Source organism: Harmonia axyridis, chromosome 6, assembly GCF_914767665.1.
Source record: "Harmonia axyridis chromosome 6, icHarAxyr1.1, whole genome shotgun sequence".
Classification (NCBI taxonomy): domain Eukaryota; kingdom Metazoa; phylum Arthropoda; class Insecta; order Coleoptera; family Coccinellidae; genus Harmonia; species Harmonia axyridis.
Window position 1 is genome coordinate 21,221,801 of NC_059506.1, and position 17,104 is coordinate 21,238,904.

Genomic DNA, 17,104 nt, shown 5'->3' on the forward strand with positions numbered 1-17,104 from the left:
TTCTGTTTGACAATGGTTATGTTGATGGCATTTTGTTGATACATTAGCCAGATAGAGAATTAATATCGTATGATATTTCACACTTGGAAATCGTACCTCTTTTTCTTTTTGTGTTTTCTCCAATTTTCATTTATCACCCTGTATCCTCGAAACTAACAGTCTTGGTATACAAAACAAGGCCTGGATGACCTACATTCGCCACTATGGCAAGTCACTCATGTTTCCCAACAAGCGCTTAAGAACTCATTCCATAACAGCATCATTTTTATGCTGTACACCTCATTGGCTGAGTCGGTGTTATCATACTTCATTACACTACGGGGTGGGGCTTTCAATTCAACTCTCACTATGTTACAGATTACACAATATAATCATTAAAAAATCAATCTTTAAAATAGTAGAATATTCTCGACAGAGTTACTCTATCAGGATAGTGAAATATTTAAGTATTATTGAATTACTTTTTGCACATAAGAGTTTGAAGATAATGTGTAACCTCTTTCAGTAGCTTAAACCAAAAAAAATCGAGTCATCAGTATTACTAGAGAGTCAAATTAAATGGCAGTTTTTCGAGGAAACATTGACACAATAAATCCTTCTCCTTTTTTCGATCAGACTTTTTCAATATTCTTCCGATACGTCTCAAAAATATTTCTACTGAAAATAGATACGAAAATGAAATAAAAAGTTACATTTGAAATTCATGACATTTTAAAACAATCTCTGTTAACTCTCAACTACAAAAAAATCAATCGTAGCAATTGTTTTGAAGCAAAAATAATAATAATGAAAGCAATTAATTAGGACATCTCCCGCTGCCACTGTTTTGTCAGCCTGTTATCATTTCTCACTTTCTCATTGTATTATATTATACAATTTTTAAAACAGCATTTCTGACACCTTCTAAAGGGTGTTTTTTTTTAGAGCTATAGAAATTTAAATTGCAATAAAACAAAGATGGAATATTCGATTGACATGAATTTAATTCATCCGCAAGATAATCTTGTGGCATTACATTTTAAATATGATTTCTGGCATATGACCGCTCGGATGTAGTCCAATCTGGACGTCCAATTTTCGAAGACTTTTTCCTACATTTGTGGCCGTATATCGGCAATAACACGGCGAATGTTGTCTTCCAAATGGTCAAGGGTTTGTGGCTTATCCGCATAGACCAATGACTTTACATAGCCCCGCAGAAATTAGTCTAGCGGTGTTGAATCACAAGATCTTGGGGGCCAATTCACAGGTCCAAAACGTGAAATTAGGCGGTCACCAAACGTGTGTTTCAATAAATGGATTGTGGCACGAGCTGTGTGACATGTTGCGCTGTCTTGTTGGAACCACAGCTCCTGGACATCATGGTTGTTCAATTCAGGAATGAAAATGTTGGTACTCATGGCTCTATACCGATACCATTGATTGTAACGTTCTGGCCATCATCGTTTTTCAAGAAGTACGGACCAATGATTCCACCAGCCAATAAAGCGCACCAAACAGTCAGTTTTTCAGGATGTGATGGTGTTTCGACATACACTTGAGGAATAGCTTCACTCCAAATGCGGCAGTTTTGTTTGTTGACGTAGCCATTCAACCAGAAGTGCGCTTCATCGCTAATGGACGTAGTGCGCGATACGTAATCCGCACAGAACCATTATTTTCGAAATAAAATTGCACTATTTGCAAGCGTTGTTCAGGCGTGAGTCTATTCATGATGAATTGCCAAACCAAACTGAGAATAAATCACTCAACAGCTGTTAAATCGGTCGCCATTTTGAACAGTAATGCCAACTTAAAGTTAGATAAGTACCTCGAAAAAAAACACCCTATACAAAAAACAAGACAAAAACAAGATTGGTTTGGTGCAAACTCTGGAACTATAGATAGGTAGATAGATGGATGTTTATTCAAATTCAAATAAACATAATCAAGCCTCATTCTTCAAAATATGAAATTAGTCATTGAATCACATTGAGACAAACTTTTTTTAAAAGATTTTCATCTTATTTGAATACAAATGCATAAAACTACATTTCAATATAATATCACAATTTTAAAATTATTCTTCCTCTAATTGTAATATACAGGGTGTTCCTAAATTGAACGTACAAACGAAAAGGGGAGATTCCTTAAGTGAGTTTGAGAAAAAAAAGTCCCATAAACATGGGGTCGCAAACGTTTCGTTTTCGAGATACAGAGTGTTGAAGTTTGAATTTTTTTCAAGTTTTTTTCTCATAGTATCTACACTTCACAAGATATTCAACTGAAATTTGGCATAGATATTAAATTTGAGAGTTCTCACCACGTTACATGGCAATTTCGATAGAAGATCTACAGGGTGATATTTTTTCTGGAACACTGCCACCTGTTCTTCTGCAGAACTTTTTTTTAGTGAGCAACTGATAATTTGAAAAAATGTAAAAAGAAGCTTTGTTCTTATACTAAACTTTTCGGTCTCTTGTAGTTTTGTCGTATCTACCAACGATTTCGAGAAAAAAAATTTTGAACGATTCTCTCGAAATCCTCGTGAAAATCCAAATTATGATGGGAAGGCCACTTTGTTAGCTGTGGTGAATGAATTCAGTGTCAGTTTTTATGGAAATTTTCCTGATTTGTAGCGATGATTCATAAAGATTCGATAAACTCGTATAATCAACACAAAAAATGTATTACAACAAGAAACACTCTGTATCTCGAAAACGAAACGTTTGCGACCCCATGTTTATGGGACTTTTTTCGTTTGCACGTTCAATTTAGGAACACCCTGTATACATTTCAAGTAACATAATTTATTCTTTGAGCAGAAATTATTCGATATTCCTAATTTGCTGCTATTCTTCCACAGAGGCCCGAATCATGGCTGAAACGCTTTCTGAGAAGCAGACCAGATTAAGAATTTCAATATCGGCAAGTTGAAACAAATTGTTAAAATAATTCACATCTAGGGCCACGTCAGGGGTCGAAAACAGAGGGGCTAATCAAGAAATTGAAGTTTCAATAAAAGCCATCATTAATTCTGAGTTTGGGGTCTTTCTATCCTCTAACATGACGTTACAGGGGCTCCAGCCAACCCGACGCTTACTTCATAGCTTCAGCTCCTTTTTAGGCCGATAACTTTCATGGTCCATTATCAGAAATGGTCGCTACTGCGTAATTTGAACAAATGAACGTTGGCGAGCTAAGCAAATTAGATTCGCACATGTTTGTCCGTGCAAGAGCCATCTAGAATCCACTTACTGCACTTCATCATGTCCCTAATAGGGCACATAGTACGTTTTGATACATTTGTTGTCTTAATTTGTGTCATTTGCTGGAAAGGTTTTTTGGCCCTGATATCAAAAACTCCGAAGTTTAATTTATTGTCAGCTCTTAGTATTTCACTTTGTTTTTTTGTATGACGTTTATGAAGTTATATTATCAGTTTCTTTTCATCAATATAAAATTAATTTAAATTCAGAATATGCAATATATTCTTCCAATTTCTTTCTGTATTTTCATTGAATGGTTCAAAAAATTTCATTGATCCCTTCTGATGCATCAAGCTGTCAAGCAAATTTGAAATTGAAGAAACCTTATGGAAATAGTCAAACTGTTATTCGCTTTATATCTATAGTGGTTGCTCTAATTTTGATCGAAATTTTGGTCGTTTGTGTCGGCTTTTTACAATCATCTGCCTTTTATAGCGGTTTGCAAGCACGGCAACTATACCGAGAGAAGCTTTCTCATGAACAAATGTTCACGCAAAATAGTAAATATTATTCTAATATCTTCAATTCTACTGCTATCTGAGTGTGTTGTCAACTACTGACGACCAGAAACATTGGAAGTGATTAGTATAAATAAAAATGGCTGACACCTGGTAATGAATAAAAAAAAAAAAAGATATTCACACACTTGGAAATTGTACTTTTTTTCTTTTTTTGTTAAGTATAAGTTTGAATGTCCGAATCGACTTACTTTATATACATATTTCGAATTTTCTTCAAATTTCCAAAGTAGAAGTGCAAATGAAAAACTGAACAGAAGATCCCGAGATCTTGAATTATTCTTGTTGAATTCATTATTAATGAACACAATTCTTTTATGGAAGAGTCATCTTCTAGTCTAGCTGAAAATGCTGATGTAATTTCCGAGCTCTTCCATACTTCGTTCAAGATTTTTATCAACCCATGAAACTTTCTATCAACATAAACAGCATCTATGATAATAGTTTTTCAGATAAACATCTGGATATCCTTCATGATATACCTAATCAATGAGGTTCATTTTCACGGACAGTTTAATGAAAAATATCCCTAAGGGCGAATATCATTGAAGACTCGCACCATCAATCACGGTTCGCAAAAAAGAAGAGGTGACGTAAGGAAAATGTTGAGTTTCGGCAACAAAGGATAGGATTGATGGATAGGCTCTACTATTCCTTTTGTCATTTCATGAAGACAGCGTTCAATAAAGAACGCTTCGCAGTATAGAGAGTGAAGAAGGTTTCATGTTTTGAGTTGAAAATAGTATTGTAAAAAAAATTACTTCGTTAATTCCAAACTATAAGATGAAATACAGGTAAATATAGGCAACACGAAATGTGATATTAAAGTAGGGTTGCCATATGTCCCGGTACGCCAGGACATGTCCCGGTTTGGACCATTGAGTCCCCGTGTCCCGGTCAGTTATTAAATTGTCCCGGTCAATAATTTGACCGTTATGAAATTCAGATTTTCTTACATTGAATAGGTGAGAAAAAATTTCTTTTTATGGAATCTGAACGGATTCCAGTATCATAAAGCTGAGAAGCTGTTACTGTTGCTCAAACATAATTTTTCAGAAACTGAAGGATTGAAAATAAAATGAGACACATAGCCAAATAAATTGTCTTATACAATCGCTTTATTTTGTATTAAATTCTAAGAGGATCTTAATATTTCCATATAAAATATTTTTCGCTGTCAGCGCGGATAACACAAATACTTACTTTGAAGTGAAAAGGCGAGTTTTTTTTTAATTAAAAGAGATTTTTGTCCTAAGAAATCGAAGCTATCGGTTGTCCAGCGCACATACTCCAAAATACTGCTTCCACTTCCGCCGATATGATGTCAATATCTGTGCAGTCTATTGGTCTTAAAATTTTCAAATATTTTTCGATATTTTCTCTAAGCGTCGAACGATGAAAGGTTTTCATGAGTATGCAGAAACAACTTACAGCAATGCACTTTTTTTTTCTAGAATTAGTTGGCTTTCACTACTTCTAGCTATTGAACGCTTGCTGAAGTTATGGGTGCCATTGAAAAAAAAATTCGTAGCCTACTTTTTTATGACTCTTCAATAGAACTTTGTACTCTATTTCTACACAGTCAAGCATTTCTCATTGACAAACCATTTGAAAGGATTGAGAAATCATTAATTACTCAAACTAAAAATTAATTGAGAATATACTAAGAAAGAGCTCAATGGAAGATTATTAAATAAATATTTTGGGAACCAAACAAGTCAAGTCTATAACAAACTAAAGAATGAATGAATGCAATAAGTTAAATTTGACAATGAAGATAGCGATTTTTCACAACATCCGATATCTGGAATATAGTGGACAATGACAAAATTCGATATCTTTTCATGAACGGTTTCGAATGATGTTCCTTAAGGAAATGAACAAGGAACTGTTGGATATTTGAATGAAAAATTTTTACGCTTGAAGATTCCTTTCTATAAGATATTAGGAGTGGTAAGAACGAAAGGCATCAAGTGCAGTGGAGAGTATATGTAAGACAAAAAATACTTGGAAAAGCCACAAGTCCTGAAACACTATAAATGGGCAAAGAAAAATGGCACCGAGGGTCAAGCTTCAAAAAAAAAGGTTACCTACCTACTTGTTTATTGTTGCGATTTTATGTTGTTTTTATTGCTATTTGAAATTGTCTTTGTTCTTTATAAATTATTTCAGTGAATATGTATGATTGGGAATGTGTTATAATTCAACAACCAAGTGAAAAAAGTTAATAATCCTAGAAACCACGGATTTTTATTGAATGAATTCCTCTCAGATGCGGTTTGAATTTTTAGTGGTATTTTCACCTATTTCTATGCCACTTGTGACTTGCCCCGGTCGATGTTCCAACATTTATGGCAACCCTATATTAGAGGAATACAGGTCGAATGTCCAAGTGGTTCTCTGTAGATTTTGTTATTACATTCCAAAAACTAAGAATGAAAGGAATCGAGCGAATAAAAGTTACCGAATGTTTTCTGAAATTTGTAAAATTTTTTATAATGCATAATTTTTTTAGTTATTGAAAATTTGACTTGAAATATAGTTTTTTGACTAACATCTTTTGCTCAATAAAACAATGAAAAAAATCGACTGAAATCAGGTTCGGACTGAATGAGGTCATTTTGAGATCAACCCTGAAGAAAACACCCTGTATACTATTCCTCGCTATATTTTCTATCTTTAGAAATAATGCACACATTTTCATTTTCAAATTATCCATCTATCTATAATTAAAAAATTTATGCGAAAAGAAAAATTGTTCAAATTTCAGAAAATGTATATAGAAAATGTAAATAGGAAAAATGAACAAATCAATGGATTAGTCTTAAAATCAACTTATTTTCTGGAATAGTCATTTCTTATTATATCTCTTGTTCTCAGGTTATAATCATGATAGTCCACATTCAGCTTCAACTTTGTGTTGACTTTGATCAATTCATTTTGCATGTTATAGATATGCTTGGACTATTATTTTTAGGCTATTTATTTTCAACATTGGATACTTCTTATACAATGCTTCACTAGCTGTATAGTAATTAATTGAAAAAATAGTTTTTGTTGCCTTGTTCTGCGTTCTTTGTAATTTGATCATCACATTTATCGATGCAGCTCAATGAAACAGTTATACAAGAGATATTCACTACTGCCATTCAATGTGTGCTGCCTCTCCTTATGCCCGCCACTCACGAAGCGTTTCTTCCAGCGTTTGGTAGCAAGCGTCGAAGAGATTCCAGTCAGACAGCTCGGGACACGACCGTACGAGTGTAAATCAGAGTATGAACTTGACTGCCCGACTGGAATCTCTTCGACGCTTGCTACCAAACGCTGGAAGAAACGCTTCGTGAGTGGCGGGCATTAGAGCTCCCAAAGTGGAACAACTTTATCCATAAAACCATTCACATGTGCATTTCACGTTAACTTATCAGTGATTGTCAGCCAGTATTTATAGTGTTGCACCCTTTTGATGTCAATGTTAGTTATGTTTATATTCATACTTACTGAAGTTTTTTTTTTTTGCTTTAACACCATGTAGACAGTTTTTTTTATATTAATGCTGAGTCTTTTATAGCACAGCCATTTATAGTATCGTTTTAGGTCACTATTAGTTATCCCTTCAATTTCTGTTGCCTTAGTACCGGAGAACATAATTACAATATCACAGATATCAGAATTTAAAATACGTAGTTCGGAGTCCACCATATTTCAGACTTTGTACATATAATTAGTATTCCACCGGTCCCAATACTGAGCCCTGAGCTACATCCACACTAACTTAAGTCTCCTCACTGATTTTTCCATTTACTTCTGTGCACTCTTTTCTTCTATTTAATTTGATGGCATTTTCCGCGAAAACCCATTTTTTTGAGCTTCGTCAGTAATAGATGTATCCACTCTATCGAAAGGCTTTTGTAGGTCAATGAACACATCAGAAACATAATTATTTTTGTCTAGCTCAGTAAAAATATGCTCCAAAAGATCCACAGTGTCTCTCAAGGTACTGCTCCGCCTCTGGAATCCATACTGACTGATGCCAAATTCAAAACTTGACTCAACGAAATTTATAACTTTTATTTATTAATTTTATAACTTTTTCTGAGATTTCACTGAACGTACTCAGTAGTCAAATTGGGCGGTAATTGTTAACATCATCATGTGCTTCTTTTTCATAAGTTGGTATGATATTTGCAGTTTTTAGTTGTTCTGGATATTTGCCACTCTCCAATATGTTATTTATTATCTGCACGATGCTTGTTATAATTTGGTCAAATTGAGTAAAAATATTCCTATGTTGATATATTATTCAAACCTGGGGCACAATCATTCTTAAAATCATTATTTCTTTCATTTCCATTTCATTTGTGTGGTGTACAATTATGTTTTCTCCATTTACAGTTTGTTGACTTCATTTCTGACTTTTTTGAATTCTTCCTCACTGTTTGATTTTGTAGTCTTTTCCATCTTCCATCTCACATAAGACTCATCTCTCTCCTTCAGTTGGGTAATACATTTATAGTTCATCCAAGCGTTGTTGTTTCTTATTTTTAACTTGCGTTTTTCAGTATTAATATTTTACTTTCATTCAATAAATTTGCCAGTTCCTCAAGGCTTTCTATTTTCTTTTGCATCATTGTTTCTTCAATTATCTTTTCCACTTCTGTACGTCAAGATTGATTTTTGTTAATGTCTATTTAGTACTCTTATACACTTCTTTTTTCACTTCAATATAAACTATTTTATGATCTGATATTTCATGTTTTTTTGAGTTAATCTTGCATTGTATATTCTTATTCGTTATTTCATCATCCAGTTTAGTTGCAGAATGCGATGTTATTCTTGTGGCATTTTATAAATACAAGGTATTGTGGAATCTGAATCCATTCATTTCAATTGTATTTTTATGAAACATGATGTCTTCTGCATGTTTCAAGAGATTCAACCAAGGATTCGAAACTCATCGCCATGGCATAAAATTCTCGACTCTGTTTGGAAAAGGTGCGCTCAATGCTTTACCAGCAAATACGTAGCTCGAGAATTTTATATGTCCAGGTCATCTATTCGAAAATGTCAAAGCGGCAGGAACGCCACAACAGTAGGTACGCTAACATTGTGTCGAAATGATGAGCGAAGAGGATCGAACAAAAAAAAATTACCTCTGAGTTTCATCTTAGACAACAGACTCGTGTGATTGCATCCTGCACAGAGGAAGCCAGAGACACATTGTTCAATCCGTCCGACGGCAATGTTTCAGACACAATTGTCGCTTAACTACACATTGTGAACGCTAAACCCATCCACTCAGTCGATTCAACTTTCGAATCCATTTAATCCAAAATGTTGAATAATTGTCCCGAACGAACAGAATCCCCCGAACAGTCAATTTGAAGTTCATTCAATCCAACCCTTTTCTTTTTCGGGGGGGACAAAGAATGCAAAATCTGTCTCTGCAGAATTAAAACACTCTGAGTAATTGTTATTTTTTGCAAATGATTATTGCGTCCACCATTAACGTGGTAGTTGGGCCCTTTTTGCAGCCCTTCTTTTTCAGTTTCTTACACGGTAACTTGAGGAACGAATTGAATGGGTCTGTTGGAATTGGAATTTCGATAGGTATAAATTTTTTTCCAGTCCCTGCGGAATTGGAGGACATTAGTAAAAGTGGGGTTTCATGGTTGAAAGTATTCTTCTGTTGAAAAACTGCAATTTGTAACTATTAAATAAGTTGAGAACTTGTAATGAAAAAAATTCAATTGAGCACGTATTTTATTATATATAAATTAGATGGATCGAACTGACGAAATGTTTTGAGCATAATAGGGCTTAAAATAAGATCGAATGAAAAAGCGACTAAAAACATTCGTATGAATGAATTGCGGATAGTAGTGGGAATATGGATTTAGTAGTGGAGGCAGTTTTACTCCCTACCCTAAATGAAAATTGTTCCCAAAAAATCTGTAGGGTCAATATGCAGATGAACGAGAATAGCATTCAGGCATTGACGAAGGGAAGATATATCCATAAGACTGCAAACAGCACTAGAAGTTATAATCCTAGGTATAGATAGACGAATAGTTCAATAAATGAAAAATTCAAATAAACGGCGAAAAGGACCAGATTGTTCTCCTACAGACTCAAGAATAAAATATAAATATCAAAAAATTGACAACATTGTTTCCTTTCCCTTCACAATATGATATATCTTTATGATAACGATTTATTTTTGTCTTGGAATACAATTCCGATTCGAAAAATGACAAAATATTGATAACCAACACCAAAACTGTAACAATTGAGTAATCGCATAACAAATTGAACAATTGACTTAACTTACCACATACATATATGTATGTGGTTTACACACTGTTTGTCAATTTTTTTATATTTATATTGAAGTACCTTCATCAAGTAGTCTCAATTAACTTTTAAAATGAAATATAAATATAGAGAAAGGATAGGATAACGAAGTCAAATATCATGGAGTTCATATAACAAATACAGTAGATAAAATAAACTCAGAAATGAGCAGACTTCACCCACTAATTGGAAAAAAAGGCCAAATGAACCAAAATACGAATCTGAGAATGGTCAACTCGGTTGCAAGACATCAACTGGGCACCATAGGCCTATGCAACCGAAAGACATATCAAGAAGATAAAAGAGACAGCAAATAAACTGTTAAGAGCAAGGTTTCATAAGAAACTAACAAATCCACAGGCACTTGAAGAGGAAATTTTCACAGATTTCCTAATGGAAAACACCGAAAGATTTTCGAAAAAGCAGAGCAAGATACCAATTACTTGCTAAAAAGATTTGTCCACTAAAACCCGGTCCGAGATGTGATAAGGATGGCAACCTATGAAAAGAGACGCAGAGATCAACTATGAAGAAAAAGAAATTGAGTAAAACTCAATCCCAAATTTCAACAAGGGACTTTCCTATGAAAGTCATAAATCCTAAAAGAATTACAAACAAAAGAGAGTCAGCATGTAAGACTTAGTGAGGTATATGTTGTTCTTCAAACACGAATTGCCAACCTTACCCTGAGGTTAACCCCTGCATAATAAAAAAAAATGGAATGTAATTTTGATTATTAACTCCTTGTTTCTCTGCAAATGCCAACAGCGTTGTTCAAACACTTCGTTGAACTATTATAGAGATTCTGTGTATTATAATGTAGTTACTAATTCAATATTATCTGAATAGCTTAATTAGAGCCAATATCATTACTTATATATATTATAGTATCATTCATAATGAAATTTGCAAGTTTTTGAAATGAAAAATTTAAAAATAAAGTATAAGAATCAAATGTCGTTTCTCTAATTATTTTTGCATCTTCATTAACTCAATTATGCAATCCCGAAATAGATAGAAAAAAAGCCATCTGAGAAAAATTTGCCTAAAGAATTATTTGAATTTTAAAGAATTGTCACCATTTCATAATGTGAAAATTGCATAAATTCTATCGATCAAAAGATTAATTAATTTTTGCCACTTATCTCCTGAATACAAAATAACTTTTTTATCTGCGTAACTATGAAATTATCAGTCCAAGAACTGCTCCCTGAAGAACCACTTACTCTCTATTAATCTCACTTCAGTTGTGCATTCGCCCATTATACATAACTAGCTCTTCAAGCTTCAGATAGCTTCAAGATCTCGAATGCCACTTGTTCAATCAATACCCATACTTGTATCTCTCATCGTGTCTTTCCGATTATCATGCTCAACAGTATCATTACTAAACTAATCAAAATATTAAAAACAACTTGGTCATCTGTAAGTTTTTGAACAGCCTCTTGTGTGAATTTACTATTTTTGTTACCGAATTGCGTTTCCGACACCAAGTTATTCTTTCACGGAATGTAGTTAGGCTATCTTTAATTATTTTGTCAACTATCTTGCATAAGTTGGTAATTGAGTAAATTGGCCTATAATTTGTACATTCTCTTCTATCACTACTTTTGAGAATTGGGCTTAACAAAGCTTTCTTGAAATCCGTTCGGACATAATAATTAATTGGGTAGAGAAAAAAATCAAGGTTTTGTTAGTGTTGATCATTTTTCATTAATTTTGAATTTTTTTCGAATTTATATTCGAGATCATTGAGAATATTCACGATTCAACTCTTTTTATTTTTTTTTGTTCTAATCCGAGTATCCATTTGAATGGTAATAATTCGTTAAATATTTTTTGCATTTACGTCCTTTTAATTCTCCAAAGTTCATTATTATGGTCTTAATTGCTATGGATGGGATTAACGTCCTGTCTGTCAAATTATAAATATAAATATAATATAAAATAGGAGTGTTCAGTTTATTTTCCTAATATTCATTATTGATTCATCTCAATATAATATTTATTATTTTCCAAGTTATATAAAGGCTATTTCTTTTATCGAATGATCCAAGCAGATACTTGTAATCTATTGCCTTCTCGGAGCCTTCTTGTGTATGTAATGCTAAAGTATTCACATTTAATCTGTAGGTATATTTGAGATTATCTCAAAGCTCATCAATCATTAATTATAGTCACCCAAGTCTATTGATCATGAAAAAAGCCAGCAATATTCGTATATTTTTTTTTAATTTGATTCGATCGTAATATTCGTAGATTTTTTCACAATTTGATTCGATCTTAAGAATTATGATATAGGACGATACTTGAAAATTGGTATATTTTTGGGTTTTAAGCAAAATAGGAATGTATTTCCCTAAATACTCAATCATAATATGATCAATACACGATTCTAAATCCCTTGGAATTTTTATTGGTTTACTGATTACAGGTAATGTAATTATCGAAGTATATCTGAAAAAATGGTATAATAACATGAAATTTGTATATCTGCAATCGAGTGTGCACTTTAAAGTGAAACTAAACTTTTGGAAGTACAACATTCTGTTAAGAATACGAATAGTATAAATAATCATTCATCACTGGTATTCGTGTCCTGACTTTTTAAATATTCAACTATGAATATTTAGTACGAATAATAGTGTAGGAGGTGACTTATTAGCATTTGAGATTGTAAGTTCGAGGTTCCTGGAATTCCTGGAATAAGAAATCCTTATTACTTTTGAGTTTTTTTGGTATTTTGGAAACTTGGAATTATAGATCCAAGTGTAAAATTTGAATTTGGAATCATAAAAGATTAAGGATCAAAACGACATAAAAAAAATTGATATTTTTCAAATCATCTGAAATTGGAAATACCTAAATAAAGGATATGTTCCATTCGATAAAAACGCAATATTGACATCCAACCCACTCACCCTTTCAATTCAAGTTTTTCAGATCAGTGGTCGTAATGATATTTATAGAGACTTCTAATGGCGACGAGACTTTCCGACTGAGAGGGCACTTCTATGGCAACCTTTCACCTTCTCGTGTCACCTAGGCGATGAAAGAACCAGACCCCAAGTCTTCTCAATTATGTGCCTTCCTGGAATTTCCGCTGTAAGGTGGCTGCGTCCCAGATGCTCATTATAAACTTGGAACAAAATACGGCGATGCGGCAGGTATGGAGGGCTAATTAAAGGAAATTCGTGGGGTGATATGTTTTTGAGTTTTGCTGTTATTTATTGCAGAAGAGAGTTGGCGTTTTGATGTCGTCTCATTTTTCTGATGAACTCGTTTCGAGTCCTTTTGAAGTATGTTCAATTTTTGAACCTTCTATACTCAGAGAATCTGTCTTGGTTCCAAGAATTATATTTTCAAGAAATTCCAAAAATTCAAGGAATTTCTTCAGAAGAATAACCAATTCATTAACAAATACATTCTAAAAATTTCCTCTTTCTGTTTTATTCTTTCTTTGCCACCGTATGTTCTAGAAAGAACATATGACAAATCAGGACCATAGCAGTTGATCACAATCATATATTGAAAAAATTAAAGTATACAGGATATATGGTGACGAGTGGGACAACGCTCAGGTGAAGATAGAGGATGGTAGAGGTGGTAGATAGATAGTGGATTTATGATTTAGATCATATTTCGTAATTCGTGACTATCGATGAGAAGTGTTCGGTGTATCTGAAAAAAAATTTAATTTCATTTTTTCACAATCAATATGAATCATCAAAGTGTGGAACAAATAGAATGTAGTTGGAGCGTGCGCTTTTTTCTTTACTAAGAACTAACAATATATAGATAGATAGATAATTTCCTTCATTTCAATTTCCACACAATATAATTGTAAGGTTCCGAATGAATTTACATATTATTTGAAACAGCTCTCTTACATCTATATAAACTATCACAGTATCACTGCATTAATATAATTAGGTAGTCTATTGAATATTTTCAATACAAATATAATAAAGACCTTTTTTACAAAAGTCTAATCTATGATGAGGTCAATAAGGATGCCATAAATCTTGAGTTCTTATATTATAATTATGACTAACTTCCATATCAAACTTATCTTCATTTTCAAAAACAAACAATAAACATTCATAAATATACAAAGCATTTACCGTCATTATATTCATATTTCTCGATTTACATCTGCATGATTCCATGTACTTCATTCTGCACAAAATTCTAATAATTCTCTTCTGAGCTATGAATATTGATTGGACTCTAGAGTTGCTAACCCAAAAAATGAATCCAAATCTAATGACCGATTCACAACTCGCATGATATACCTAATATTTTCAAGATACCCTCATTCCTATACTGAGCAACAACCCTGATTCCATAACAACCAGAGGCTAATTGTTGTCTTGATATTGATGATGGACTATATGATAGATTGTTATTTGTGCTGTTTACATCATCTGTGCGGCTAAATCAGTGGTAGTTGAGCCTTTCTCTTATAAGTGCTTGGCTTGCTCTATTGGAGACTAGTCACCAGTGGCTAATGTTAAACTCCCAATCCAAAAATTCATCGATTTGTATGCCAAGGAATTTTGTACTTGATACAGGTTATGTTATATTATTTTCAAGAGTAATACTGCTAGGTGTATATGTTTGTGATTGTTCAGTACGAAATAACACCAAACTTGATTTTGAAGTATTAATCACTAGCCTATTCATAGAAAACCAACTATCCGCCTCATAGTTTGCTCAATTATTTCATTTGAACTATATCCATGAAGCAAGATGTTGGTTTTATCAACGTCATTAGAGATGAGATTTTTATGCAATGACAATGGCAAATCATTTATGTAGATTATAAACAGAATACGTCCAACAAGACTTCCCTGAGCTACACCCACATCAATAAAATAAACTTCAGATTTAACATTATTACCACAAACAACCTGATGACACCCATCTTAAAGGAACGACCGTATCCAAGCATTAGACCTACCCCTAACACCATACCTATAAAGTTTCCGCAGTAAAAAATTATGATCCACACAATAATAAGCTATTTTTAGATTTATAAAAAGACTCAAAGCTAATTTTTTGTTTTCTTAATGATATATAATTATATTTATGAACTGATAAATAGCAGTGTCAGTCGATCTTCCTCGCAAATATTCATTGGCATTGGAAAAAAGATCGAACTGAGTCATAAAACTGAGCAGTCTTGAACACATCACTAATTCCTACTGACTTTTGTATTGAATCTTGGCGATTGGTGTTATGTCAGACAAAATCGATTTAACCCACCTGAAATAAGAAAAATTGCGAATAATGTTTCAAATCATTTCACTATATATTCAAATTATATTTTATTGAAATGTTATGTAGAAATTTGAAAGGTTCGGAAGTCAGTGTAGACAACCACAAAAGGAAAAATATAATTGAAAACACTACTGTAATGACTTCATTATTTCAATGTTTTCAGTACAGTAATAAACTCATTATGATACTGAAATAGAGAAATTATATACTTAAAGTGAACAACGGATTTAATCTCAAACAAGTCACAGGGGATGTGTTCTTGGATGTGGCCAAAACGTTTGATGAAGTATGGCACACAAAGGTCTGCTTTACTAACTACTGGCAGCCGAATTTCCTCTCTCCATGGTTCGACTTGCGGCCTCTTACCTGCATTTTGGCAAGTTTTGAGGCAAAGTTGAAGGAGTACTATCTTCAGAGAGGGCACTTCCAGCCGGAGTTCCGCAAGGATATCTGCTGCCGCCGTTATTGTTTACATTATATGTATCCGACATGCCGAAAACAGAGAAAACCTCCAAGGCATTGTACGCTGATGATACCGCCATTCTTGCTAGTTCGTGGTGTCATAAAATGGCAACGACTACCTGCAAAAAGCTATCTTGGGACCTCAGTCATAGTTCGCTCGAGAAGAATCAAATTGAACCCGGAGAAGAGCGCGGCTGTTCTCTTCAGCCGAAAAAGGAAAGATCCCCAAGGACACGTCGTAATGTTTGGTAGGAGGATCGAATGGAAAAACGAGGCCGAGTATCTGGGAGTGATACTTGAAAAGAAGCTCACTTGGAAACAACACGTCACACGAAGGGAAAGACAACAGCGGCAGCTTTGCAACCACTACTTTGTTAAAGCACCAAAATCTCTCTTTCCAACAAGCATCTTCTCTATAAGTTCACCATTCAACCGGTCATGACTTATGCATGCCCGGCTTGGGAATACGCCGTAAAGACCCATCTGCACCATGGTTTGTCAGCAACGTAAGGATACATGAGGACCTGCAAATACAATTCCTAGATGATCGTCCATAAGACATATGTGTGAAGACCTTCAGCAATGTGATTATGACAAAAAAGCCCCAAGGAATAACAAGAGACCAAAGATGGCATATCTCAAGGAAGTGAGCGTAAGGCCAAACATAAACTGGAACAGATATTGTGTAATAATTTCACATAAATACTTTTATCTACTCCTATTAAATTATATATTCATTATTCAACTGCTTTTGAGCAATTAATAGTATCTATTAACAAACATCGTGAGTTATAATAACTCACTACTATAACTCACTATAATAAATCGGAAAATATGGATCTGTGCTTCTATACTTCTCTGCTTCTATTCGATTGGCCGAAAGGGAACATTCCATTATTGTTATTGAAGGGAGGAATGTCCGAGGGAATGTCACTTTAATAATTTTGACGTTTTCAAATTGAGTTGATATCTAATTATTGTGAATGTTTTGCTGAAAACGATTAATTCAGATAGTGAAGATGAAATATTATATTGGTATACATTTCCAAAAGACAAACAGCTAATGTTACTATACAGAATTACTTGCCCGAAAAAAATATAAAGGAGTTTGTAGAAGTAAGGTCATTAAGTCGTCGTTTACAGGGAATGTTTTTTGGTATATTTTAATGCATTTTTATAGGCAACTATTAAGGGTTTTCAATATAGTTCTATGTCTGTACTCTGTACTGGATTCGAGCTAGC